We start from the raw sequence: 27,393 nt of genomic DNA on the forward strand, positions 1-27,393 counted from the left end.
GAGTACTAGGGAGCGTAGTGCTCCAAATGTGTGAACAATCCCATGTCTTTTGCCTCTAACTCACAGTGTATATGGATCAGTTTCTTTCTGTTTGTGACTGTTAATGCCAGTTGCCTGATCTGCAGGTGGATACTAGCTCTGGTCTGATGCTCAAAATTTAAATCTCAGTTTGAATCAATTCTTCAATCCCCTCTTGAAACCAGATTACTTTAATTGAGTTGGCTAAACAAAAGATCTAACATGTAATTTAATGCACCCAGACTGGGAAACTGTTTAGTTTTCCAAAAGAAACGGTACCCACTGCATTCTGAATGAGCCCCATTCCAGGTAAACAATCTCTGGCCAGTGCTTAGCTTCTTGAACAACCTTAATGAGAAATGTAATGTTAATGAAAGTGATAGTTATTCATTTCCTCTGAGAATCAAGTCCTTAATTAGTTATGCAATTATACCCTGATACTTAATCACACATATATGTAAAAGAAAGAAAAAAAAAAAAACAAAAAAAAAACAAAAAAAAAACAAAAAAAAAAAAAACAACTAAAAAACTCTGACTTTAAAAATGCTATCTAATTTCCCCCATCCAAGTGACCTTGAAATTTTCCTGACTTTCCTGGCTTTTCTTTTTCCTGCTTTTATTCACCTGTGATATTTCAGAGCAGCAATATTACTGAGGTCCACAGAAACATTGATAAGGGTAAGTGCTACTCAAGACGAGTAAGACTTGCACTATCAAGCCTTAAAATTATTTGCTTACCAGCAGCCTATGAAGGAAAAGATAACAGCGTACATGGAAAGGTGAACTAAGTTGATTTATTTTTCCTCTAATGAAAATTCTATTCTAATCTACTTGTGGAGTAGAAACTGTTGGTATCAAGAAGCCTTTGGTTGCTAAATCCTGATGGTAGCAATTTAAACAGACCAGAGTTTGGTGATAATATTAAATATTCTTGTAAAGTTCATACCCATAGTATATTAATAATTAGTACCATAATAGTTTAACCCTTAGAGAGTAAAGTAATTCCTACTTTTAAACATTAACCAGAACTGTGCTAAGCCAGAGACTTCTGACTATGCCCAAACAAAGGGATTATATTGTATACATTAAAGAAGGAATATTTAAACATATATCTGATTCTTCACAAGAAACACTGCTGCAAGTGGGCTAGAAAATTAAGCTTTTCATATTTGCTTCCTGGTGGAAGCTATGTAAAACAGAATAATAAATGATTGTCACCTCATTTCAGAACATAAAATTAATCTCAGAAAACAGAAAAGTCATGAGCAATATTGCAGCAGTATTTCATGGTTCACTGGTTATTATCACTTGCCAACATTAAGGTCACAAAAGAACATTTCTCATTTGTTGCCTAGAGTATCTGTGACTATATTCCTATTGTCAAACCTAACCTTTCAAAGAACCACAGAGGGGAAAAAAGGAGAGGGGAAAAAAACCACTATTTTGAAGTGTGGTTTCTTTTGCTGCAGTATATGTAAATAAATAAATAAATAAATAATTTTTAAAAGAGTGTTAAAATTAAAAGCCTCAAGCTGATAGAGATAGAGCAGGGTGCAAACTTTAAATATCGGTCATTGTTGAGAGCAAAGCATTAACAAACACACCAGCAGCAACCACAACTGATAGCCAGTTCTTCAAACGATTCAAAGGGAAGTTGGGAATGAGACAGGAGGCTGCATATGGGTTTGAGCCCATGTGAAGAATTAATGACTATGGGGGGGGGGGGAGGGGGGAAGCAATGTACAGCTGTTTACTTCTTGGTCAAGGATTTGAAAATAACCACAGCTACCGGTGTACAAAAATAATAAATACCATCCTTATGGTCCATCCTGAACACAAATTCCAGAAACTTAATTAAGGGAATGGTTGACTATCTATATCAGTTATATAGAATTCTTTTCTTCTGTACCTCTAAGGAGCAGGACTGAAACTAATTGCTTTGCTCAGTTCTTTGCCTAATACAAAAGTACCCACTTCATTCATTCATCACATTTATCACTAATTGATAATTTTAAGGTTGAGGAAGGATATTCAGCACCATCAAGAGCCTGTAAGAACTATTGCTTTATTCCCACTTACATTTATTCTAGAAAGGGCATTTCAGCCGCTGTGAAAGGTTCTCAGAGGAAGACATGCAATTAATGGCAATAAGATACATCAGCCTTGCAAATCTAAGTAACTACATAGTCTATACATCACAACAGATAAAGAGACTAAGTCTATGCTACTGAAGTTAAATGTTCTCCAAATTGTTCAGCTGTCACGGAGTAGCTTGAGTCAATATTATTAAACTCTCCTGTCCTTCACACAAAAAAATGGTTGCAACTGAGTACAGCCCTCAGCTCATGCCCTCTCCTAAACAAATTAGTAGAGCTTGTTGGAAGAGGCTTCCAGCATGCCAGAAAACCTCCCAGCAATCAAACAACATGCACAATTGAACTGCTGGATATGGAAAGGCTCACTAGCAGCCTTTCCTTTACTAAGTCAGCTGCAGCCAGGGTCCCTCAGAGATTCCAAGGTAGTCTAGTCATCTTTCAGTAAAGAAAGCAAAACCAAAACAACGAAGCCAAACAAAAATAAACAAACAAAAAGTCTCCTAACAAAAACTACATCAAAGTGAGGATTAATGAACAAACCATTCATGTTCTCTGCATCTAAGAAGGAATAACTTCAAATATTAAAAGATCACATTTGAGCTTGTGATACTGGAACATTAAGCATTTGGTAGACTGAAGTATCTATTTTTCCACTGATGTGTGGCTGATTTATGAACATAATCTGCATTAACATTAATGGAAATTGTGTAAGCCAACTCTCCGGTGCAGCATATCAAGAGCAGTCTCCTGTATCCCCTGATTTTCCTAATAATTCAAACAAATGCCAACTGTGAATAGACCAGACCACAGATTATTCTACATCTTGAGTGGGGAAAATTAAAAACAAGAAAAAACCCAATGACCTTCATACTACAAAAAAACTCCATCCTTCGATTTTTATTTTTTATTTTTTGAGATAGAATATTCTCCAAAGTGAAATCCTGACTGAGTCTTGGTACAATTAGGCAGGATCCTGCTAGTGATTTTTTATTGTGGGATCATGAACTCCTTCCCCCTGACTAGCCTCCCTTTAAAATAAAGTGACTGGCTCAAATATGAAAGTGTTTTTGTTTTGACAGCTTTCTTGCTCTGCTTTTTCAACCTGAGCATAGTAAGCAAACAGCGATGAGTTGGCAAAGTGTTTCTAATTAAGTATACAGGAAGCTTCTTTGCTTCTAGTGAGCAGTCCAGCCTGGAACCCCCAAGTGTTCTCCTTGGCCAGAAACTTATTTTGAAAGCTAATTAATTCATGCTTTATGCCAAATTCCAGAACATCATTTTTTTCCGCAATATATTATTACTAATGTGGAGAAAGTATTCAGGAAGGCCATATTATCAGCAATTATAGCTTTTTGCATTTTTTGCTTTAATGCTTTTATGTTGAAGGATTCCCAAGTGCTTAATAATTATTAACCAAGTCAGCCATTACAGCTATCACCATAATGAAACACAATAGCTACACAGACATCAAAGATGCACATCTCATTGTCTTCCATACTGGTCATGTTATCTATTTTAAGCAACATTCTGTTTTGGGAAATGTAAATAAATGAAATACAAATGAATAAATACATGTGCTGCATGTGGTAAATAAAAATTCCTTAAGCCCAAGTGAATGAAGCATTACTTGTAGTCTGACACTCTCATGTAGTTACCTGGAAATCTCTGCAGCTGAACTGGAAGGGAAAGAACAGATTCTCATATTCAGCATAGGAAGTACATCTATTCTTATCTGACCTAGAATCTGGTTAGGACAGTTTTTCTCTGAACGCGCCATTAAAAAATTAGAAAAATGATTGATCTTTTTAATAAATAAAGCAAAGGTCAGAGTATTTTCTTTTTCTGTCATATTTCAGAAGTAGCCATGCATAAAATTACCTTTGCTACAAACCCTAAGCTGAGGATATGTTTACTGATAGGTTCGTTAAGGTTCATGAGGCTTTTCAGAAGCTTGGACTGAGATGTGAGTCACTTCCACATGCCAGAAAAGGAAAAAGTCACAGTTTTGAACAAATCAGTTAAAATACAAGAAGTTGTGTTTAGTTTCTGCACAAAAGGACCTTTATCCATGCCAGTTTGGTTTTGCTTTGATATTTTGGGTTTCTTTCAACCTGAGAAACACTGTCAATATCTTCTTTCTCCCACACTGATAGGAAAACAATTTTAGACAAAGTGCAAAGTCCTTAAGTGCAAAAACCTCCAAGTTTCACCTAACCTGATAGAATTTATCTAAATCTATATACAATGAGTGATCGAGTAATAAATTATTGATTATTAAGAATTCTGGTGTGTTTTTTTTTTTCTTTTCAAACACTTATGGACAGAAAGAGTGAGCTGTTTTTCATAGAATCATAGAATGGCTTGTTTTGCAAGAGACCTCAAAGATCATGTAATTCCAACTCCCCTGCCACAAGTAGGATTGTCAGCCACTAAATCAGGCATCAGATCAGGCTGCCCAGAAAATCATCCAACCCAGCCAAGGCTGGGGCAACCACAGCTTCTCTGGACAGCCTGTGTCAGTGCCTCACTACCCTCTCAGTGAAAACTTTCCACCTAACATCTAATCTGAATCTTCCCTCTTTTAGTTTAAAACTATTCCCCCTTGTCCCTTTTTGGCTAGTGTTACTCCAGCAGTAGTCAGGAATGATGCTTCCTGTCTACTAAATCTATTTAGTAGCTGGGTCTGTTTCTTTTTACTTACCAATTATATAATCATTTATATTTTTACAAGGAATTCTGTCAATAATGCACGTTTCCAGAAAATACAATATTGATAGAAATTTTCTATAAAGCCATAGAAGAATACTGAAAAATTGGAGGCAGTCACAGAAATTGCATTGTAAGGAAGCCAAATAAGACCTAGAAGGGTGATACTTAATTATTACTATCAGATCATCTTTTATTTGTACTCCATCCCCTACAGGATACTGAGATGCACATTGACACCAACCACTCTACTGAATGTATTTTATTAAAACATTCATAAAAAGCTTTCCTCTGGGCAATGAAGGATTAATAAATAAGTCTCAGGCAGATAAAATATCAAAGAGAATCTGTTAGACTGACCAGGAAGCAGGTTTAAAGAAAGTGGGGAATTGTTCCCCAGAGATAAAATATTTCTCTTTTCTTGTTTCACAAGTTAAGGGAATCATAATTCAAAAAGTTCACAATAAATTATTAATATTGGCTTGTAGCAGCAATTGATAAAGCAGATTTTTTAAAAAGTTAATAAATTCATTAATGGCTTGAAGCATTAACCCCACGCTGTGAATTCATACTACCTTAATACACAACTTCTCCCAGCAAAGCCATATACTCACCCTCCCCTTAGTACTGCATTTGCTGGGTGACTGTTGCTGCAAGTTGGAAATCCCCAGATAGAGTACTGGGATTTGACTAAAGTATTAGGAAATCATTTGGAGATTATTTTCTTTCCAGCAAACTTTGGGAAGGGCAGAATTCTCTATATGGGCAGCTGTGGGCCCAGCTCAGGCCCAGGTCTTTCTCTGTATGAAGCACAAGGTTAGAGTAGTCCAAGTTGAGGTGGCCCCTCTGAAAGCACAAGCTCTATTTTGGTGCAATAGGACTTTCCTCCCAAGAAAATAAGCCATGCTTTTGAGTGGACAGAAAATTCTAAAAAGAAATTAACTTTTACCACAATGCACAATTGGTAATGATTGGCTGCCACAACTTAAAGAGAGTTGTTTTTTTCCAGCCAGTCAACACTAGTGGCATCTACACTGCCATTCCTATAGCTTCATACAGACAGTAGGCTCTACACCCTCACACAATGGTGTCAAAGAAAGTTTTACGATTTTTCTTGCTTTATCCAACACCCTTCCCACTTCTACAGTGCTGGCACCACCTGTGCAACAAAAGGTAGAAGTTAGTCAATGAATTCTGAGTTGGAATCAGTGAATAATTAATTCCCTTCATCTGTTGCTTACTGATAAGAGAGGATTGTATCACTGTCCTCATACAGAATTAACTCAACAGACTTCAAGACCCTCACTACAATGAGGGTTGTGTGGCATGAGACTGATAGGTGTCTGTCTCTTCTTTTGCACCACCTACAGACAAAGTTGGCATTTATACAGTCTGTATTATATATATTTATATGTATACACACATATACATGCATATAAGCATGAACATATATGTATATATATACATATATACACAATTTTCCCCTCAGAAATGTTTGACAGATAGAAATGACACACTGATTGGGTAGATCAGTTCACAAACAGGATGAAGCGAAGAATTCTTTTTTTCCTCATTGTTTGGGTACCATCTCTTGCTCACATGCTCAGGATCAAAGAACTCCAAATGCAGAGTCAGCAAGGAACTTCTCATATGTGTGGTTGCTTGAGAAACAGTAGTATAAGACACCACATGCCTTTTAATCTCATCTGGATATATTCTGTCCTACAGATTCCCTGCCACTGCATTGGCCTCTGGCATTGTTGGCATTTCAGTTTCACCTGATCTCTACCTGAGGTACATCCATATTTATGTCTGTTGAGGATTAAACACTTTAGCTTATAACCGAGGTTACTAAGTTCAGTATAGGGACATATTTCATGTTCTGTTCCATACAGCTTTAAATTCCCTGTAAGATATAATGAAATACTTCCTTAACCTGAAATACCAAGAACTCAAGAACTTTCTAAAGCAAATCCTTCCTACAGTCCATGTTTTTCCAATTCAATGACAGGAATATTTTCCCCCAGTGCAGAATTCAGACGATAGTACTCATTTCTTTCCATTACTGCTTTCATACATCTTTCTCATACTCTCCCTTTCCATAATTTAGTTAACTTGTTCTTTTCTTTTCAACATGCTAAACAGAGGGCAAAATCAGGTTATTAATCTGTTTGTAATAGCGGAAACAATATAACAAAAGGACACCCCTTTATTAGCACCTTTTCTGTCCATCCCTGTTTTCCTGCTAATAATGTGGGAAACTAACAGAGGTCAAGCTCATCCTGACCCTAAAGCTACTGTGCTAGCTTCAGATTCTTTATTATTCTACAAAGAGAAAGGGGGAGGCTGTTTGGAAGTGCTTCGTTTCTATCACTTAATTTTCCTTTTCCTCCAGCCATTCTCAAAGTTTTGGAAAGTATTGCTCTACAGTTAAATAGGCTTTGGTCTGTGTTTCTGAACAGCTTGCAGAGACTACCGTATATAACCTAATGAATGTTCTTCTTGAAGACTTGGCCTCATTAACTGGCACTGTGATATCCTCCTGATCTCTTCCTTCCTGCTTCCCAAGAGAAGTGTCAACATTTAAAACTCGAGATTTCTCTGCTGATATTTTTAAAGAGGTAAATAATTTAATTCATAAGACTGTGAAGTGCCTATTCAATCATAAATGTGAATATAACAGAGAGTTGCCTCTCTGTAGACAGGAACGGAAAAGCTGAAAACCTAATTGGGGTTTTCAGGTCTACTCAACGAACTATTTCTCAGTTATACTAAGAATAAGGCTCCTTTTTCTAACATAGAGAAACTCAAGCTAGCTAGGGTGTTACAGATGTTACGTTCAATACAGGCAGTGTAGGATTTAAACAGCTTCTGCAAAATGAAAATCTCAGTCTAAATCATGTAAGTTGGCTTTTTACGATCAATAGGGAGAATTAGCTTTTCTAGAGCTCAATATATCTGACCTCATATAGGTTTCTGTTCTAAGGAAGACAAATTACTGCATGGAAAGTCTTTTTCAATCCTGTAAGTGAATCAGAGGCATGCACCTGTCTTGCAGCAGTTCAGTTCCATTCTTGGACTATGCTCAGTCTGGGTTGTTCCCTCGACTTCTCCAAAAACATCTCAGACTGCATTCCACATTGGCATAGTTACACACCTCCAGTAGTAGTCTGAATTTTCTCATAGTTAGCCTGGGGATTCTCCTGTAGAAAACACCTGTATTTTTAATGTTATCCTACCACCACGGGCAGGAATGAGCAATTCTCCAGGAAATCCATCTGGGGCAACAGTATTTGCCATTCCATGTACATCCTTAATAACAGTTTGGCTTTCTAAGGAGACGTTTAAGAACAAAATAAAAAGATGATTTCAGATAGTTTCTATTCAAAAGCCAAGGTTCATCTGAAGTTGCCAGTAATTCTTAGGCTGGTAATATTTAACTGTATTCTGATTGCTTTTCTAGAAATGCTGTAACTCACTCTTATTTTTAGGACATTTCAAAAAAAATCCTAACAAATTTTTTACAGATTTTCTCTTTTCAGTCATTCAAATAATTTGTGTTTACTTTTCAAAAAGCTCTACTAAGAAAATAGAGCCATATGTAACCATTGTTCCTCTTCTGACTCTCAAATCCTAAGCACAACGAAGCAATACACCTCTCTCACCCCAACAGATATTTCTAAAAGGATTACAGACTATAAAAAAGCACAATCCAATACATATAGTATATATTATCATTTCCTATTTATTTTTTTCCTACAAAAAACAAAGACTAACAACAACAACAAAAACTATGTTTGAAATTATTGAAGATGGAAAAGCTGTGTACAGAATTCAGGTGAATAAGTAATATAAAAATTAATGCCCTTCATAGCACAGTGTCAAAAACATAAGGAAATAATAGGAAATCTGCAGGGTGTCACTCCAGGTGTGAACTGTGTTTGATCAATCTAACACCGTCCTGAAACATTTATTCTTTCCTTCATACCTTCTTATGACCTCCAAAGATCTCAGAAATATAGATTCTCTTCAACTTTGCCACTGCCCATGAAGAAATATAATGGCTGAAACGTATGGGACATGTTATCAGAATATATCCTACTGAAAAAATATAAAAGAAAAAATCTTATTAAAATTTGTGGCTGAGGGGAAGAAAATGCCCTTGCATAAGAAGCAACTTTCCTCTTGCAGCCATGTACTTCAAACGTCTCCAAAATAAAAATCAACACAGAAGATGGCTTGTCATGATATCTCAGCAAAAGTATTATTTAAGCAATTGAAGTAACATCATACCAAAGATACATTTATGAAAGGCAAGTACTATCTGAGCTATAGAGTTGATGTTTGAAGGCATATGAAGCATTTCATTTTTCAAAATATTGACATCATTTTCTCTTTATCTATATAAACACAATCAAGTAGGATCAGATTCATGCATTTACCCCACTGAAATCCTGAAGCAGAGCAGAAACCATATAAGCCTCAGACTCACTGAATTGCAGTTATTGTTTGGGCTTTAATTTGCTGAAAGTCTCTTCATAACTCACAAACAATTAATTATTCTACTGGCTGTTCAAAAATTATGGCAGGCTACTGTGCTGTAAGAAATATGTTCCAATTTACAAAGTTCTAGCCAGGAATAATAGTGAGTATTGCCACTCCATTCTGCCCACTTAATATGCAGTACAATGTGCAAGGCACACTTTTAATAGATATCTATAAGATCCCAGTTTGCCCACCTACACATTTCACGCATCATGCTATTTATGATCGTGCATAAAATGATTTAATTACAAATATAAAGAAGCATTGTTCTCTTCAGTGTGTACATAATAGTTATGGATCGAGCAGTATGAGGACCCTGTTGCATCCTCCAAGTGTGCATCACATCATACACATGATCAGTGTGCAATCTTGCACCCCATAGCCCAGTTCCATTAGTCCTAAGGGCTGTTCTCAACCAGTAATAAAAGCAATGAAATAATTACATTAGAAACTTGGAAAACGTACTCTTCAGGAATCTTCAAAAATCTCATTTAGGGATTAAAGGGATTAAATACAGTAACTCCTCACCAAAACAAAACAAACAAACAAAAAATAAATAAAAAAAATAAAAAAATAAAAAAACCTTAATAACTCCTCAAAAAACAAAACAAACAAACAAATAAAAAAATAAACACTCTGTAAAGTGGAAAAAAAAAAAAAAACACAACACAAAACATCAAGAATTAAGGTCTCAGTTAGTTTTCCTTTAGTTAGTTTTCCTTTTTTTTTTTTCAGCATTTTTTTTAAAGACTTTGATTCATTCCATTCACTTGCAGCTCTATATACAGAAAGATAGAAACAGACTCTTTACTTGCTGTTGTTTTCATATCCCTTTCCTTTACAGACAGATCTCCATCTGTTGATGACAATGTACTGAATTCCCACTTTTTCCCCAAGACAGCATCTTTAAAATCTAAGCAATCCTTTTCATCACCTGTGCAAGGACAAATGGGAATAAGCCTAATGAGAATCAGAGAGATTTCCCTAACGACAGGGTACTCAGCACATACCAGACTGCAGGTTATCTAAGTACTAAAATGTATAAACATCCACTCACACAGTGACTATCCTGTCAGATCAGATGCTGTCATAATGACATCCTGTTGCAGCATTGTCTCCCCTCCAAAGAGTCAAAGCCTTCAAATGTTTGTCACATGTTCAAGTAGTTAGTACATAGAGTAATGCCCACCATTTGGAAGTGTAGTCCTCCAAACCCTAGTATAAGATGCGCTTGCAATGTGTAATCAAGAAGACTCCACTGTGGAGTCATAAAAATCAGAATCATTAAGGTTGGAAAAGATCTCTAAGGTCATCTAGTCCAACTGTCCATCTATCACCAATAACACCCACTAAACCATGTTCCTTAGCACCACATTTACACATTTCTTAAACATTTCCAGGGATGGTGAATCAAACACCCCCCTAGGCAGCCTGTTCCATTGCCTGACTACTCTTTCTGATAAGATATTCAAACTGAATCTTCCTTAAAATGATATATATCCCTGAAAATGATCCTGAAGACGATATATATCCAAAAGGATGCTCACGTGAATTGTAGATTATTCAGCTTTATGCCCAAAGAATAGAATTTCCTATTTTTCCATAAGAATATCTTCCCCTCAGATGTGTCCTTGGCTTGTGGATTCTATGCCTTTCTCTCTGAACCTCAGCATGCAGTTTCCTGTAGTCACTTCCACAAACCTACCCTCTACTAAAAATCATGGAATCATGGAATCATAGAATCACAATGTTGGAAAGGATCTACAAGTCATCTAGTCCAACCGTCCTCCCACTACCACTACCACAAGCCACTAATAATAATGATGAATGGTTTCTTAAGTACATTATTTTATTTCATTTTATTTATTTCCAGGATTTTATCTTAACTTTGTCAACTGCTGCAGCAATTTCTGTTTATCTTGGATATCCAAGAATATCAAGAATATCACGAATATTGTGCTTAATGTAAAACAATACTTCTGGACTAAGTGAATCAAACTCATAGGCTCAAATGTTAGATGTCTAAAATTGTCCTCCATATTTAATCATAAAATGAAAACTGAACTAAAAAAAAATGTAGTCTTTAGATTTTTAAGTCAGTTCTGTAGTGCTCAGGTTTTTGAGCAAACAAATTTGTCAAGGCTTCAGCACAGGTTCCAGATCACTGTTTTTTCAGCTGGCACAAAGAGGCTGCTCCTTTCTGTAGGGGACTCAGACCTTGCAGCAGCCCGGGCTTCGTTTCCTATTTGCCAGTAGTCTGGAGGTCCAAGTGCAGGATGTGCTAACATTTACATATAAATTGACCTATTATATATCATACTGGATATCTGCTTGAACACATACCTTATTTGAGATTGGAATAGAAATTTCCATCTCAAATTCACTGACAGAGTAAGTCCATCAGTGGTCAACTCTGCCCTCACCCTCAGAGGCAGATAAAGATAAGTGAAAGGACACATTTTAGGACATGCTTGCCATACATAGTAATACCGATAGCTACTGAAATACAAAGAAAATCAGTATCCAGTCTACTATTGTTCCTCAGCTTCTCCATCTTTTGGACTAGCATGAGTATCTTGAGAGCTGCTCCACGGGTGCCAGAAGCACAAGAGGACGCCTACCGCAGACCTGTCTTTACTAAAAGTGTCATCGTGCAAAGACTTGGCCCAGACACAAAAATAAACTGTGGGTACTAAGAGATGGTCCATTTCACACCTCATCCTGTTCATAAACATTAGCTTTTCAGAACATGCCTGTCACCAGGTGTCTTTGAAATTTGGAATGCCCCATTTTTCAAGTGACAGAATGAGAATACCTATGAACATCTGCACAGTGCTCATCTGTGCCTCTCTCCAAAGCTGAAGGACAAAAAAGATTGTGCTGTTGTCATTGCATCACCATGCAATTGCTGTGCAGTTTTCTTTAGCCTTGTAATACAGGGGGTCAGATAAAAATGGCCTGGCAGGTCCCTTTTAATTGGAAAATCCATTAAACAGACAAGAGGAGCGGGAATTGTATACTACAAAAAATATCAGCATTAACCTAATTTTTGCTTCAAGATCACATGCTGGAAAATATTTACCAGAAATACACAGAGCTCAAGGCAAGGGTCAAGCAGCAGAGGGCTGAACAGATAGAGAGCCATTAATATAAAAGCTTAAAGTCAGGGTAGGACTGAGAATAATATCATAGATGCTCTGGCAGAGACACACACATACAAAAGGCTTCTAAATGAAATCAATGAAGCAGAAGTTCTGATAGTTTAGCAGCACCCTCTGGCATGCTGCTGCTGAGAGAAGGAAAGAGAAAAAACACTTGGGGGAAAAAAGTAATAAACTCTTGCTACCCATGGGCAAGCTTCACTACAGTTGAATAAGACAAATAGAATAAAGTGTCCACTATTGCCCAGAGGGAAATGTAATGACCAAAATTATGACCTGCCATAGAGAGCCCTATGAAATAAGAGAGGAAGGAACCCAGGAAGTTAACTGAGACTGAATTAAGTGCAAGTCAGCAAAGAACTGATGGAAATGAAATTTTTATAAAGCTCTACTGCTCCTTTCCCCTACTCTAAGACAAACTACTGTTCAGTCTACTCAAATACAATAATGACAAGAAAAACAGAAAAATATTGTGACTGAATTGACACACTAGCATTGTTTATGCTACAAAAAGGATAAGTTTACTAGTCTCAGAACAGAGGCTATGAGAGGCCCAACTGCTATATCCACACACCATTACCACTAACCACAAAGACACAAAGACCACTTCCAAATCTAAGAAAATATGTTTTTTTCTGTTCTCTCAGCAGTACAGGTCCTCAAACTCCATCAATAATTTTCAAACTTTACCATCTTTGCTGATACAAATCACTGCTGTGAGAGCAGTCACTGCTTGTGGGAAGTTTAACTTATCTTAAGACTTGTCTTTTATTTTTTCTTTCTTGTATTTCAATATCAGGAAGTGCAGGCAGTGAAGCTTTCAAGAATTAAAAAGGTTTTCCCATGTATAAAATCTAGTTATGTCTTTGGATAAAGTTCTTCTCAACTGATGAGCAAACTGTGCAGAAAATATTTGAGATGTGAATTAGAAGAACACTGATTCTCTTGTATTTAAAGTTCTCTCAGCATGCACTCCTTCTCTACTACTCTTTCTTTTTCCTTCTGGCAGTCTTTATCTATTTGACAGAATAGATTAACATTATTGCTTTGAAAGAAGGTATCTGGCCCAACTATTCCTCTGAAGTCTCACATCCCACATCCCCTTTCAAAAAAGCAGGCTGAAAATTTGAACTTTTCACAGAAATGCTAACATGAAACATGCTGACCTGTCTTTCCTCTACCCCTTGAATTGATGAAATATTTGTTGACTATGACCTAAATATGTCAATCATTTAGCAGCCTTGAAGTTGTATTTTTAAGTTTCTTTGGGGAAAAAAGGGAAAATTCTCCCCATTTTTGTAACTGAAGATTATAATGCAACCTCGGTGTACTTTCTCTTTATCACTCTCTTTAAATATTGTCATTAGATGCCTTCTTTATGATCTCCTCTCTACAAACAACAAATTCTTAAAAGTTGACCTGCTGACATTAAGATGCCTACCGAAAAGACTGGGAAAGGCATAAAAACTATCAGTTCCTTTGTTTGCATCTGCAATAATGTCAGGAGAGATCTCTCTTTGTATGAAGAAATAAAACCTGGCCCAAAATATTCAGGATTTTAAGAGAGAAATCAGAAGTAGGAAGCTATTTGTTCTATTTTTTTTCATCCTCAGTAATCCTGACCATTTTACTGCATCACCCTCTTCTCTAATGGTTAGAAAACAATTTGTTTTCCCGCTTTAGTTTATTATTTGGTGATCCATGACTATTTGTTCTTGGATTTAAGTTATCCTCTATCTTAAACAATTCTTTCCTTTTCTGTTGTTTATTCTCCTGAGTTTGCTTATAAGAATCAATTATGTTCCTTTTCAGCCTTATTTTTAAGAGGTTAACCAAGCCCTGCTCTCTTCAACACATCTATATTGACTTCTCTTGCAATGAAATGAACTGCAGAGATCTCTGAGCTAGAAGAAATACAAGCCAGTTTGTCTACATGATTCACTGCAACATCACATGGAATTACCAGCTTAGGTCTGAAATTAATATAGCCTCTCTTCTGCAGTACTACGTTCTTGCTAATAATTTACTTTCTTCTGTCTCCCAACCTCCTCTCTCTCTTCCTTCTCTGCCCTGAGTGATCAACTTGCACACATATTTCTTTCTTTGCCTTTGCTTCCCCCCCCTCACCCTCGCCTTTCCTGAATAATGTTCATTTTCCACTGAAAGGAATCAGAGCCGGTGTTTGAATATTATCAGTGGAAGTGCACAGAGTGCAGCAGAGAAGAGCAATGCTTACTCTTACAAGGGATCAATTGAAAAATGTGGTGCCCAAAAGGCAGAATAGACAGAGTGAAGATAGATGTTGTGAATCATTTTGCATTTACTGGGCTGATAATGTAAGACACTGAATGCGTATCACATCTACTAAGCTCAATAAAAGTTGAGAACGGCATTTTTTAAGATCTGGATGGAAGAAGGGAAAACAGGGAGATGAAACAGGCAATTAAGATACTGTGAGAAAGCATGACGAAGTCATAAAAATTAGGAACAGACTGGATGCTAGGGATGGCTGTCTGGCTCATTAATAGCCAAAACAACAATTTCTGTTGTAGCACATATTCTACGCATTCTAAAATCAAATCAAAGTCTAAAAACAAGTCATAAAATGTTTTGTGTATGTTGGGGAATAGGCAAAGCCAATTTTTCCATTCTCTTTCAGCCAACTGAATGGTTGCCTAACTGCAATAAATAAATAATACAATAAAAAGCCCTATAACTTAAACTACAATTCCTTTTTCTAAGCAGCGGATCAACTGCACTGAAACTTGTCTGGGAAAAAAAAAAAAAAAAAAAAAAAAAAAAAAAAAAAAAAAAAAAAAAAAAAAAAAAAGAAAAAGATTTTGCATTTAAAAAAGAGGTAGTTTCAGAGGAAAATAGGAGAGGGAAGGAAATTGCATAGTCCTCTTAAAGACAGATGGAAACCTCCACTGAGCACTACCATGGCGATCACCTGCTGTGCTCTGAATGGTGGGTGATAAATAGCATGCAGCTGTAAAATTGTGGGTCAGGCACTCTCAAGCTCTGTTATTTCTTATCTCTGCATATCACAGACTTGCATTGTGTCAGTTCAAGTCTACAGAGATCATTAAATACGTGTTCCGTACTTCTCTGCTGATAGACCTTATACATTCTGCTTGAGTCCCTTCCTACAGCACTTGGGATTGAAAAGATCTCAATGAAAAATGGGTTTAATGAGTATCTTGAAAATCTCCCTGAAGATTGTTTAAGTGGGAATCAAGCTACATCGTTTTGTGTCATAGAAATCAATGCAGTATTTCTTGAAAGACAAGATGGTGAAATATGACTACTTGGAGTCTAAGGTTATCTGTTCAGTCTGAAAAAGAGTCATAGGGTTAGAGGTGAAATATGCAAGTACCTCAGTCTAACTGACATGCTCATAAAAATCAATTTGATTTTAATGGGAATTTTCACTGGCTAACAAATGACTAAGGAGCATTGCAGAAAGCCCAAAGGTAGTGGCTAATATTTCAAGGATATTTTGTCTCCCTGAAGGGGACTGCACTACATAACATGTACATGCAACAGTTATGAAATATGTAGAATTGGGAAGGTAGAGATATGGAATAAGAGAGAAATAAGTGCATCTGCATTTCTGGAAATCATGCCAATCTCTCATTTCTGTACAAGTGAACAACTACACTGACAGTCACACAAGCTCAAGTCACAAATCATTTTAGAAGTGCAGCTGAAAACTTTAAGAAATTCACTTAGTGGAAAACGTACACAAAAATTCACGATGCTGAAGCGAACAGGTCAAAAAAGAATAAGTAATGTGAACCTATGTAAATACTCCTGTGCTGATCTGGGTCTTCAGAAAGCCCAGACTCTACCAGAAAGCTGAGGGAAAAAAATGATTAAAAAATCAAAAACCCAACACCAAACAAAAGCAGTGAAAGATCAAAACCATAAAGTTGCTGGCCATAAGTCTAAAGGTGAGGAGGGCTCAAAAGACAACAAGAGAGAAAAGTATTTTTCCCTCCCAGAGGAAGAACAAAAAAGACTGAGGAGCTAAACCTAAACAAAGGAAAAAGTGTTTGCTCTTACAGGGTATGAACCATACCATCCAGCCTTACAAACCAGCAATGCTTAGATGGAAATCAGAGGTCAGTGCTGGGGCTGATGCTCTGTAATGTCTTCACTTATAAGAATAGCAATGCCTCAGGAAGGGCCATCCAAAACTTGGGTGAGGGTGATGTGCTGGAGGGAAACAGCTGCTCAAAGGGACGTTAGCAGGCTGGAGATGCAAACTTCAGACTGATCAAAAGCAACAAATGCAACGTCCCAAATTGGAGGCAAGGTCACAGTGTGCAACAGTGCAGGCAGAGGTTCAGGGAGGAGCTGGGGACAACATGTTCTAGCAGCATAGCAGAATACCATAGCCAGTCATTTGCCTTCCTTTACTTAAACATCTATCCCTTCCTTTTTGCCACTCAATTGAAGAGCTGGAATAATACCAAGAAAAAAATTCAGAAATGGAAATTGGGGGGTTAATACATCTGAATATTAGAGAAAGCCCCGCCGTGTGTTTTGAGAGCCGTTTGACAACATGGAGCAGGAGGTGCAGTGCCCTGTAGTTCAGAGGGTAGGTTGTTTACCATGAAATGCCGGATTTGCATATGGTAAGTACTTTCTTTTATTAAAAAGCAATGCAAATAGTCACACAAACTCCTCTGTAAATAGCAAAGGAGAACACACAGCAACCCATACTGAGGATTTGCACCAACTGAAGCAGCAGCAGAATCTGGCCTAGGTGTTGAAAAATGTCCAAGTTATGCCTGAGAAATGTCTCTAAGTAAATTTTCTTTCCTCTGTTCTGCAGTAGCTTTGCTCCATTTTCACATATACGAAATCAAAAAGGGGCGAGCTCCTCCTGCACATAAGAAAGAATCTCATATTTGAAACTAATATTTCAGTCTTTTGTGGTTTATGAAAACCTACTGGCAAACAAAGCCCACAGAAACCCCTATAACCTATAGGATCTAGAGTTTATCTTTGTTCTGATTAGATCTTCCATACGTTTTAATCTCTCCTCTTTCTTTATGCACTTCATAATAACACTTTTTTCAAGGAAGCACTCTTTAATCTTATAATTTGAAAGCTAATTCCATTTCAGCTGTCCTTTTGGCAAGTGACCTTTTCTTCTTCCTATGCTACAGGTAAAAAAAGAAACACCTGTCTTTCTGATTTCTATCCCTGCTCAGCATTCTGGATCTTAAAACAGTTCATCTGCTGAGGATTTTGACAGCAATAATATTTCTCATTCTGAATTTCTCAGTGAACAAATCAGAAAATGTTCCTTCATGAAAGCCATTTCATTAATTTGTCTAAAAACATTTCTTTTGCAAAGCAGGTTGATTACTTCAAAATGTCAGAGCTGGGGAGCTGATTTGAGAGCAATCCTGGCAAATGCTATTGACCAGATTAAAAACAAAGTGTAGAGACAAGATAGCAAGGTGGACCAATGGTTGGCCTGCCATCTGTCACTGACGGATTAAAACAGTCATTCTGTGCTGATATTTAGGAGACACTAATTCCAATCCAAATACATGGATTGACTTGTGCAGAAGGAGATTTACTCAGAGGAAAGTTTTTTTTCTGGGTAGTTGAGAGTCAGATGTAACCACAGTAACATAAATTGTTCATACTAATTGCAAGAAAACTCATGCCCTATCTACTATATTCTAACTACCACATCTAATTAATTGAATGAAGTGTTACAAATCATTTGTGTATGTCTTGAGTGGACTGAAGTTAAAACAGTTAAGAGCTGTAAACCACCAGTTTAATTTTCAGTGTGGTTTTACCAGTAAAATGGCCATCGATCATACAAAGCCTGAAGGCTTTTCCCACAGAGAAGAAGTTAAAAAGGAAGATTTCTCTGTCAGTTAAAGCAGCATGAATCCAATTTAACTCCACTGGCCTCATCCACATCCACTCCAGACTGAAGCAACGTTACCATTACATAAACAAAATCTCAGTCATTCCCTGTGGAAATTTAGCTGCCTCCATCCTCTGATAGGGCTTTTAGATATCGGTATAGGCTGTGATGAATATCTGTTTTGGAGCAACAGAGTGCTCTCTGAAACACAGAGAAAGTCCACATGCTTAATTTAGATGAGACCAGGTACTGTGAAGTATCTCTGTTGGCAGCCTGGATGATAGAGCACCTCAGATAGTCTACAGTTGACATCACATTGTGGGAGCAGTCATCAAGATGAAGGGTGCCACTTAGAAGGACCAGAGAAGATTAAGAAGATGGCCTCACAATAATTTCATGTGCTGCATCCTTTTTTTTTTTTTTTTTTTTTGCTTGCTTCATTACAGAAGATATTGATATCCCAAAACAAATTCAAGGGAAGTCACCAAGCTGGTCAAGGGACTGGAGCACCCCAGAATCAGAAAGATTTGTGTCTGCCAAGACTGGAGGAAAGAAGACTCAAGGAGGACCTTGCTGCCTTTTAGAATTACATCATCAAAGCACACAGAGAGAACAGAGCCTTCTCAGAGGCGTACAGCAGCAGGATGAGAGGCAACTGCGACAAGTTGCAGCATGAGAAATTCTGATTAGATATACAGCAAAATAATTACAGCGAGGGTGGTCAAGCAGTGACACAGGTTGCCCAGAGGTGTTGGGAACCTTTATTATTTGGGGTGCTCTTGACTCAGCTGGATAAATTCCTAAATTACATGATATGATCTCTGAGCAGAAGCTTGTACAAGTTGACCTCAAGAGGCTCCTTTTAACCTGAATTATTCATTGATTCTGTAGCTGGTATTTGGATGGCTAAAGTTAGCTCACATTAATCCTAACTGAACAATTCTTCACAAAAATTAGTTTAAACTTCTCAACAGTGGAATGAAGGAGTTAGAACCCAAATTTCTTGGTTAAATTTTGATTTCACAGTAAGAATATTAAAGAAAGTCTCATTATAATTTTTAGGTTATTGACATCAAACAAACTAATTAGTCTACAGAATACTATTCAGATTACAAAGAAATGGTAAATATTATAACATTGAACAACAATCATATTATTTTTAGGGTATGGTTTCATCTTTTCCTTACTTCCATTCTTTGAAGCAAAGGTTGCTAGCAAACATGCCCATCAGGAGAAAGAACTAATAAAACCTAGTGTTGGTCCTGATTCTATCTTCCATTTAAGAATCTTGACGGTTGAACTAGATGATCTTGTAGGTCGTTTCCAACCTTGTGATTCTATGATTCTATTGGCCGCAAGTTGTATCAGAGGAGGTTTAGATGAGACACAAGGAAGAACTTTTTTTCTCAGAGAGTGGTCAGGCACTGGAATGGCTGCCCAGGGAGGTGGTGGAGTCGCCGTCCCTGGCAGTGTTCAAGAGGCATCTGGACGACGTGCTGCATGATATGGTTTAGTGCTTGTGGTGGCAATGGTGATGAGGAGACGGTTGGACTGGATGATCTTATAGGTCGTTTCCAACCTTGTGATTCTGTGATTCTAGGATTCTATAATTGGAACTCAGATGGAGGATCATTAGGACTGTGAATTCCCTGTACTGATCTCTGTGCAGCATAACTTGTTTGCTCAGAAAATTAGTCTGCTCCTTCCACATTTTCCATTTTAGAGACAATACAACATGTAAATTACATGTAAATCTGTTCTATTAAATCATAATGAAAATGGCAGTGTCTGATACCTACTAGACTGAACAAGGCACTGAAAGAGGTCACTATGGAACACACAAAAACGTTCTTTGAATTGGAGTGTTGTCTAAAGGAATAGAAAGGAAAGTACTGATTACATCTGTGGGTTGATGCCTTAAAAAGGACTGCTGAGTAGATCACTGAATCACAGTACGACATCTCTTCCCTAACTCTCTTTGCCAGACAGTAGAGCTAGAAGGACATGAGCAGAAAAAGCTGAACTCTGAAAATAATTTTAATTTTATTTTGTCAGCTGCTCCCCACATTTTAACTAACTTAATTTGCCTTCTACACAAAACTGCAACTAAATTATTTAAGAAGCACTTCAGAGGGGGAAAAAAACAGAATTTTCAATAGCAGTTAGGTTATTTGCAGGTCCTGAATAGCCCTTAAAGGGACAGAAAGTTTTGTTTAGACCATTCTCTAATTTATGTAGAGATCTAGTAGATACAGGCAAGATGCTTTAATTGAAATGGTTTCTTCATTTACTACAATGGGGTGAAAGTGGATTTGGTCTCTTGCAGAGCAAAGTCAGGACTGTACTAACCCACCTTTGCCAAAATTCTTCTACAGCTATCCAAGAGAGAAAGCCTCAGCACCTCAGCACCTCAGCAGCAAGTAAGCTGAAGTCTCCAGCTTCCTTTCTACTCTTTGACTGCACTCCATCTAAACTGGCCTCTATCCATGCCAGTAATCTCACCAGCAATGTAGTTGTTTCCTTGGATTTGAGACAAGTTGGCACAGTACAGCTGCACATTTAACAATCTTAGCCATGTATGTGTCTTTGTCCCTAGATCCTTTCTAGAAGGATCCCTAAATCTGACTGGCTTACAAAGTATGCTGGAGAATTATTTGTAGAAGCACCACATTGCCCAAGGCAAAACTGTACCAGTAAACACTGAAAAAATTTAATAGTCTAGAATATGAAATTATGGGCCTGGAACTGTCTAATTTATTGGTATAGAACAACATTAAATTTAGAAATGCTCAGCATTCTGGACCTCCAAAAAACAAACAAACATATATGTAAGAAATATAAGGAAGATGAAGATTTGGAGATGAATGCTAATAAAAAATCCTTTATGCCTCTTCTACAGGACTACCCAACAAAACCCTTCAGCTCACTTAGAGTGTCTTCACAGTAGAAAAAAAGCCCTGCATCAAGGAAGTAATCTGCAGAGGGAAAGAGCTGCTGCTGGGAGCCTGACATCCTCATTATAGACATTTTGTATGGTTCACTCTAGCACTATTCTGATGTAACTGCCTGAGCTTCCATTAGTGTATGGACAACATCAGATGTACATCTTTTGTGTTACTTACATTGCAAACAAAATTGTGGTGAAGAGGGGATGGGCCTGTTCTCCTTGGTAACAGTGACAAGATGAGAGGCAATGGCCTTAAGTTACACAGAGGGAGGTTCAGGTTGAATATTAAGAAAAACTTCTCCAAAAGAGTGGTCTGACACTGGAACAGGATGCCCAGGGAGGTAGGAGAAGTCCCTGGAGGTGCTCAAGAAATGTGGAGATGTGGTACTGAGGCAAATGGTGTAGTGGGCAGTGTTGATGGTAGGTGGACGAGATGATCTTAGAGGTCTTTTCCAACCTTAATAATTCTAAGATGCTATGATTTTTGGTGCTTTGGTGCTTCCTAATGCAAAGCAGTTGGTTCAGCGGGACAAACCTCTTCCTCTAAACTAAAATGCTAATGTAGTTGCTCTACTACAGGGCATTCAAAAGATCACTACAGAGATCTTTGATCATCACAGTGAAGAAAAGAAATGAATGCGATGCTCAGCATAAGTACTCAGTTAAGCATGAAAAGATTCTGTCTGGAAGAATGTCTGCATATTGATCTGAAAGTGTTGTGCCAGACCTTGAAAGTCAGACTGGTGATGATGAGCTTATGTCATGTGTTGAAACAGTGTCAAGGTATTCATGCATTTCTCATTTCCAGAGTAGGAAACAGCAGATTCAACAGCAATTCATATGAGGGGAATTACCCATTTTAAAGCCATGATTTCTGGAGTTCTTTCTTAATTATGTTGAATTACTTTGCAGACCATTTCTCTGATTGTCCTAATCAATCTCTTTTGATAAAGTACGTCCACATTTGAAAATAAAACTAACTTCTCAGGGTAATGTTGCATATGGTAAAACCCTGTCGAGGTTTGGTTTTCACAACATTTACACTGACAGAAATAAAATTAACACCACTGCAATAGCTAATTATTCTATTTTAAGCGAGACCAAGATAGAACACTATGTGATTATGCCTTTTTTCACTTCTCAGGAAGATGTTTAAAATGAATGTTTTTCCCTCCTGACTGCTGACTAAGTTCTTGGAGTAGTGGTCTCTTCTTACTGGTATGAAAAATCAATTAATTTCATAATACTAACTTACAAGAGGAAAAATGCCAATTAAGCTTGAGGCAGTGTAATACTATGTAGTCATCCTCTACAGTGAGGGGTTCTTGAGAGTAATTTGCAAGTAATTGGTGGGAACTTTATACAGTGCTACTGAGTTAACATGGAGTCATTAAAGTTCCAAATAATAGCAAGAATCATTTTTAAAAGGTATATGGTTCATTTGCTCCTCATAAGAAGAATTGAACAAAGAAATTTAGAAGAAATTAGAATAACAAAAATGGCAAGGGCTATAGGTAAGCAGTGTTTTTCACGTTCCTAGCCATAAAACATACTCTGCTAATCTACATAAGTGGATTAGTGAATTTAGGAGGCAAATATCAAAAACTCTCAATGCAATGAGAGCACAATAGGCACAAGCTGGAAAAAGAGAGGTGAAGATGGGTATAAAAAAGAACTTTTTCTGCAAAAGTGTTGTCTTGAAAGGCAGATTTGTTAGCCAGTGTGCAGTAAGCTATTCTCACACACAGAGAGGAGATACTGATTTACGGCAAAGTTGCACAAGTTTGGGTGCTATGTGTTCTTACAAAGTTAGCACACCCTGAAATTTTTGCAGTGCTTTCTTATATGTACTCCTATCATTTGACCATTACCCTGATACCCTGAAGTTTAGCTGTTGAATTGTGAATTGATGTTCCTCTGTTTAACCACTTTAGCAGTTTCAGGGGTGGTCATCCGTAGGTAGAAGTACATATTTGCTATAACTAAGGATACACATGCAAATATTTTACAATGTTTTGTTCTTAGTACCAACAAGAGCACAGACCAGGTTGTTGAGAGGCCTGAAGATGTACGGTCTCCACCTTTGGAGGGAAGACCACATCATACATGTAGGTACATCATACACTTTTATACATGTGGAAGGAGAAAATGAACACCTTAACCCAGGAAGGCAGAATATCTATTTCTTGTCACAAAGAAATACTTTTTATAAAACAGTTAGAAAGTTTCAGCAAATTTAAGTAAGAATGGTACAGAGAGTACCAAAAAATTATTATAATTTGCATGGTACATGCAGTAGTTGAACTGCAATGGTGATTATATAGTAGCATTCAATAGTATATGCTTGGCTGACAAAAGTATAAATGACTGATCACTTCTATTTGTTAAAAGTATTTTCTACCAAGTCCGATGATTAAGCCATTTTAAAACTTCTATTTTCTTTGAGATAGGTTTGATAACTGCTTTTCCCCCCACGAAGGACCTTTTATAGTTGAAACCAAACAGATGGTCACACTGATCATCCACAGCAACAGAGTAATAGAAGTGTTATGATCAGCCCAACCCGCGCTGAAGGAAGGAGTTACACGTTGCCCAGCTCTGACCCTGTTATTTTCGTTTCTGACAATGTGGAAGGAGTTATTAGATTTCAGATAGCCTCAAGATCTCTTACTGATTGCAAAGACAGGGTCCTCTTCGTACTGACCACATTCAATTTGTGTGCCATTAACTCCTCTACTCGTGCTTTCTTTGGCTAAGGATTATTATAGGTAGCCTATTTCATTGTTCTGATGAAAGTGTCTCAGACAAAAATCTGTATCTACAGATGTAGGAGTAAGGAGTAGCAAGCACGTATTTCACTTATAGTTTAACTATAACCTTAAGAACTCTTCACAAGGACATTCTATGCTCCCACACCTGTTCTTTTTTTAAATGAAGTTTCCATTTTGTAGGCCTCCCTTTGCAGGACTCTTACTTTTCATGACTTTTTAAGCATTTCTAAGATAATTACGTAGGGTAGAATTAATCTGAAAGTTACATGCCTTATCTAGGTTAGTCATCTAAGGTCTCTCTCCCAGCACTGAAGACTGGCACCTCCAAAGGGCAATATTCATCCCATCCAAAAATAAGTGTATAAAAGACTATAAAAGGCATGAAATTAATTCTAACAGTAATGTCAAATTTTGAGCTTGGATACAATTTCTGCTGAATTCATATCATATCTATATCCTACATGAGCTTCATCTATTGCTTCATGTGTTAATTATTCTCATCTGTATTAAATATTCTGAATAACACTTCTGAAAATGATTAGGACAGGCCAATAACTAACTCTAAGAGCTTATCAAGGTTTTTAAAAGTCCTTTGGGGGATTTTTCATTGGAAAATGTTGATTAATTGAAACTGATCCTTTGGTCCAGGATGGAATTTCTGGTAAAACATACAAAAAGACACTTACTCTTCTTCGAGTAGCAAGTAGTCTGGTTGTAATACTAATTAAGTGTAGAAATCTTTTTCTTTAGGATGGGAACATTATCCACTCACTGCCAGTCTATGTAACTTACCCACTCCACTGGGATACAAGATGATTTTATGGTCTAATAAATCTTTAATTAATGAAAGAGATTTGGATAATTCCAGTGAGTAGTACTGAGGACAGCCAACAGCTTACTCCTGCTATAGCTCACCGGGTCTCTCACACATCCAGGAAGTTAGCAGGGTCTGTGGTGATAGAACAAGGGGAAATAGCTTCGAGCTCAAAGGGTACACTTAGGTTGGATATAAGGAAAGAGTCTTTTACAGTGAGGGTGTTGAGGCACTGGAACAGGTTGCCCAGAGAAGTGGTTTATGCTCTGTCCCTGGAGACTTTCAAGGTGAGGCTGGATCAGGCCCTAGGCAACCTGATCTAGCTGTGCATGTCCCTGTTCATTGCAGGGGAGTTGGACTAGATGACCATTAATGGTCCCTTCCAACTCTAAGGGTTCTGTGATTTCCTTAGATATCTAATCTATCTGCAGAGACCTTCATTTTTTCTCATTTTTCATTAAGTAGAACTAAACAGAAATTTCCACAACCCAGCCACAGACAAAGCCTCACAGAACAAAAGTTTTCTCCTCCAAAACAGGTAGGGATACATTTTAAATGTTAAAAAATGGTCTAGAAAAAATATTTTTGAGACTTCCTGAATTTCTATTTTAAACAGAAAATAAATGAACAAAAGATGATCCACTGGCTTTAAAAAATGATGCTTTAACATTAATCATGATTCAAAGCATCATGTTAATTCTATCATAGGAAAATGACAGGAGGGAGGTCACTCAATACAAGTGATTTTAAAGAAAGACAATCAGAATACAGTACTACAGGAAATGATAGAGGATTAAAAAAGAAAGACTATGGAGAGAAGTGGCCCAAAGGAGTATGATGAAGCACAAGTATGATGGAGCATCTGGTCAGCAGAGACACAGAGACATTTCAGAACATTTCAGAATATAACCCTTGGTTGACCTGAATCCATCTGAGAGGCTAGTAACTGAGTTTTGGTGAAGAATTCTATCTCCTGTATTTTCTCAGATTTCTAAACTCATACAGCAGAACTCATCTCAACTTTTTGACATCAACACTGTAGATACCTGCAACTAAGACAGCCATACAAGGTTCCGTTTTCGAAGTGAAATAGTTACTGTTTGGGTGCATTTGTTTGGGTGCATTTGGGTGCATACATGTCTCCTGGTCTGTTTTCATCACATTATGAATCACACACTAGAGGATGGCAATTATGGACTTGTTTGGAAGTAAGCATCACTCTTTATTGGAACACTTCTTCAGTTTCTCTGCCTTTTCTGCATTATTTAGTGTCTGAATTGTAGGAATTTGCCCTTGCAGATAACTTTTCCCTTTTAGATACATTTTTTAAATCTTTGTAGTTTACTAGTTTCACACAATGTATGATGACTAACAGTATTATTTGTACATGCAGCTGTCAAGCTGATGAACTCTGATGCATTTTCAGCTTTTGGCAGGGAGTACACTTCGCCTCCACAAAATCATTATTATAGTAGCAATTGGTTATAAGAATAATATTATTGTTTAGGAATATCTGTGAAAGAAAACTAAGCATTCTTTCTATCCAAACCAGTCTCCTTTCAACATTTGAGACTTCTGAGTCACAGGAAGAAAACTCTGTGACCAGCAATCTGACAAGTGGGAGGCGATGCTGATTCTCTGGAGGAATGAGAAACATCACAGAAGCATCTCGATAGATTGAGCATTGGGCAATCAATGTCATGAAGTTCAAGAAAAGGACTGACTTCCTAGACAGAAGCCTGTCAGTGTTCAAAAAGTATTTGGAAATGTCCTAAATCATAGAATCATTAGAATCATAGAATCTTTGAGTTGAAAGGGATTTTTAAAGGTCATCTAGTCCGAATCCCCTGAAATAAATGGGGACATCTACAGCTAGATAAGGTTCAATAGCCTGCTTTAACTTTTGGTAAGGCAGTTGAACTCAATGACCCTTGAAGTACCCGTCTAAGTGAACTGTTCTACTCTACTCTACTTTATTCCATCCTATTCATATACTCTTTTTTGAGAACAGTTTATTTTATAGCCTTTTTAAACAAAAAATTAATGCCCAGATTTGCTTCAGAGACTCTACAATTTCTACAACAATCTCAGATACTACAGGTGTATATATGGTTTAAGTGCTACGGAATAACCATGTCTGGTTGCCAAGTGCCCATCAAGCCAATCTTTCACTTCCCTTCCTTAGCAGCACAGGGAGAGAAAACTAGATGAACCCCACCCCCACCCCCACCCCCCCAAAAAATTGAGTCAAGATAATAGCAGTTTAATGAAAGAAAACCAACGTTTGTGCATGGAAGCAAGGAAAAAAACAAAGGATTTATTCACTATCCATCAGCAAGTGATGTCCAGCCTCTTCATGATAAGTGGCTTCCGAAAGTAAAGAAACAACTTTGGAAGACAAATGCCTTCACAGTGAGTAATTACTTTTTTCTCCCC

This window comes from Lagopus muta, chromosome 2 (assembly GCF_023343835.1).
Source record: "Lagopus muta isolate bLagMut1 chromosome 2, bLagMut1 primary, whole genome shotgun sequence".
Lineage (NCBI taxonomy): Eukaryota > Metazoa > Chordata > Aves > Galliformes > Phasianidae > Lagopus > Lagopus muta.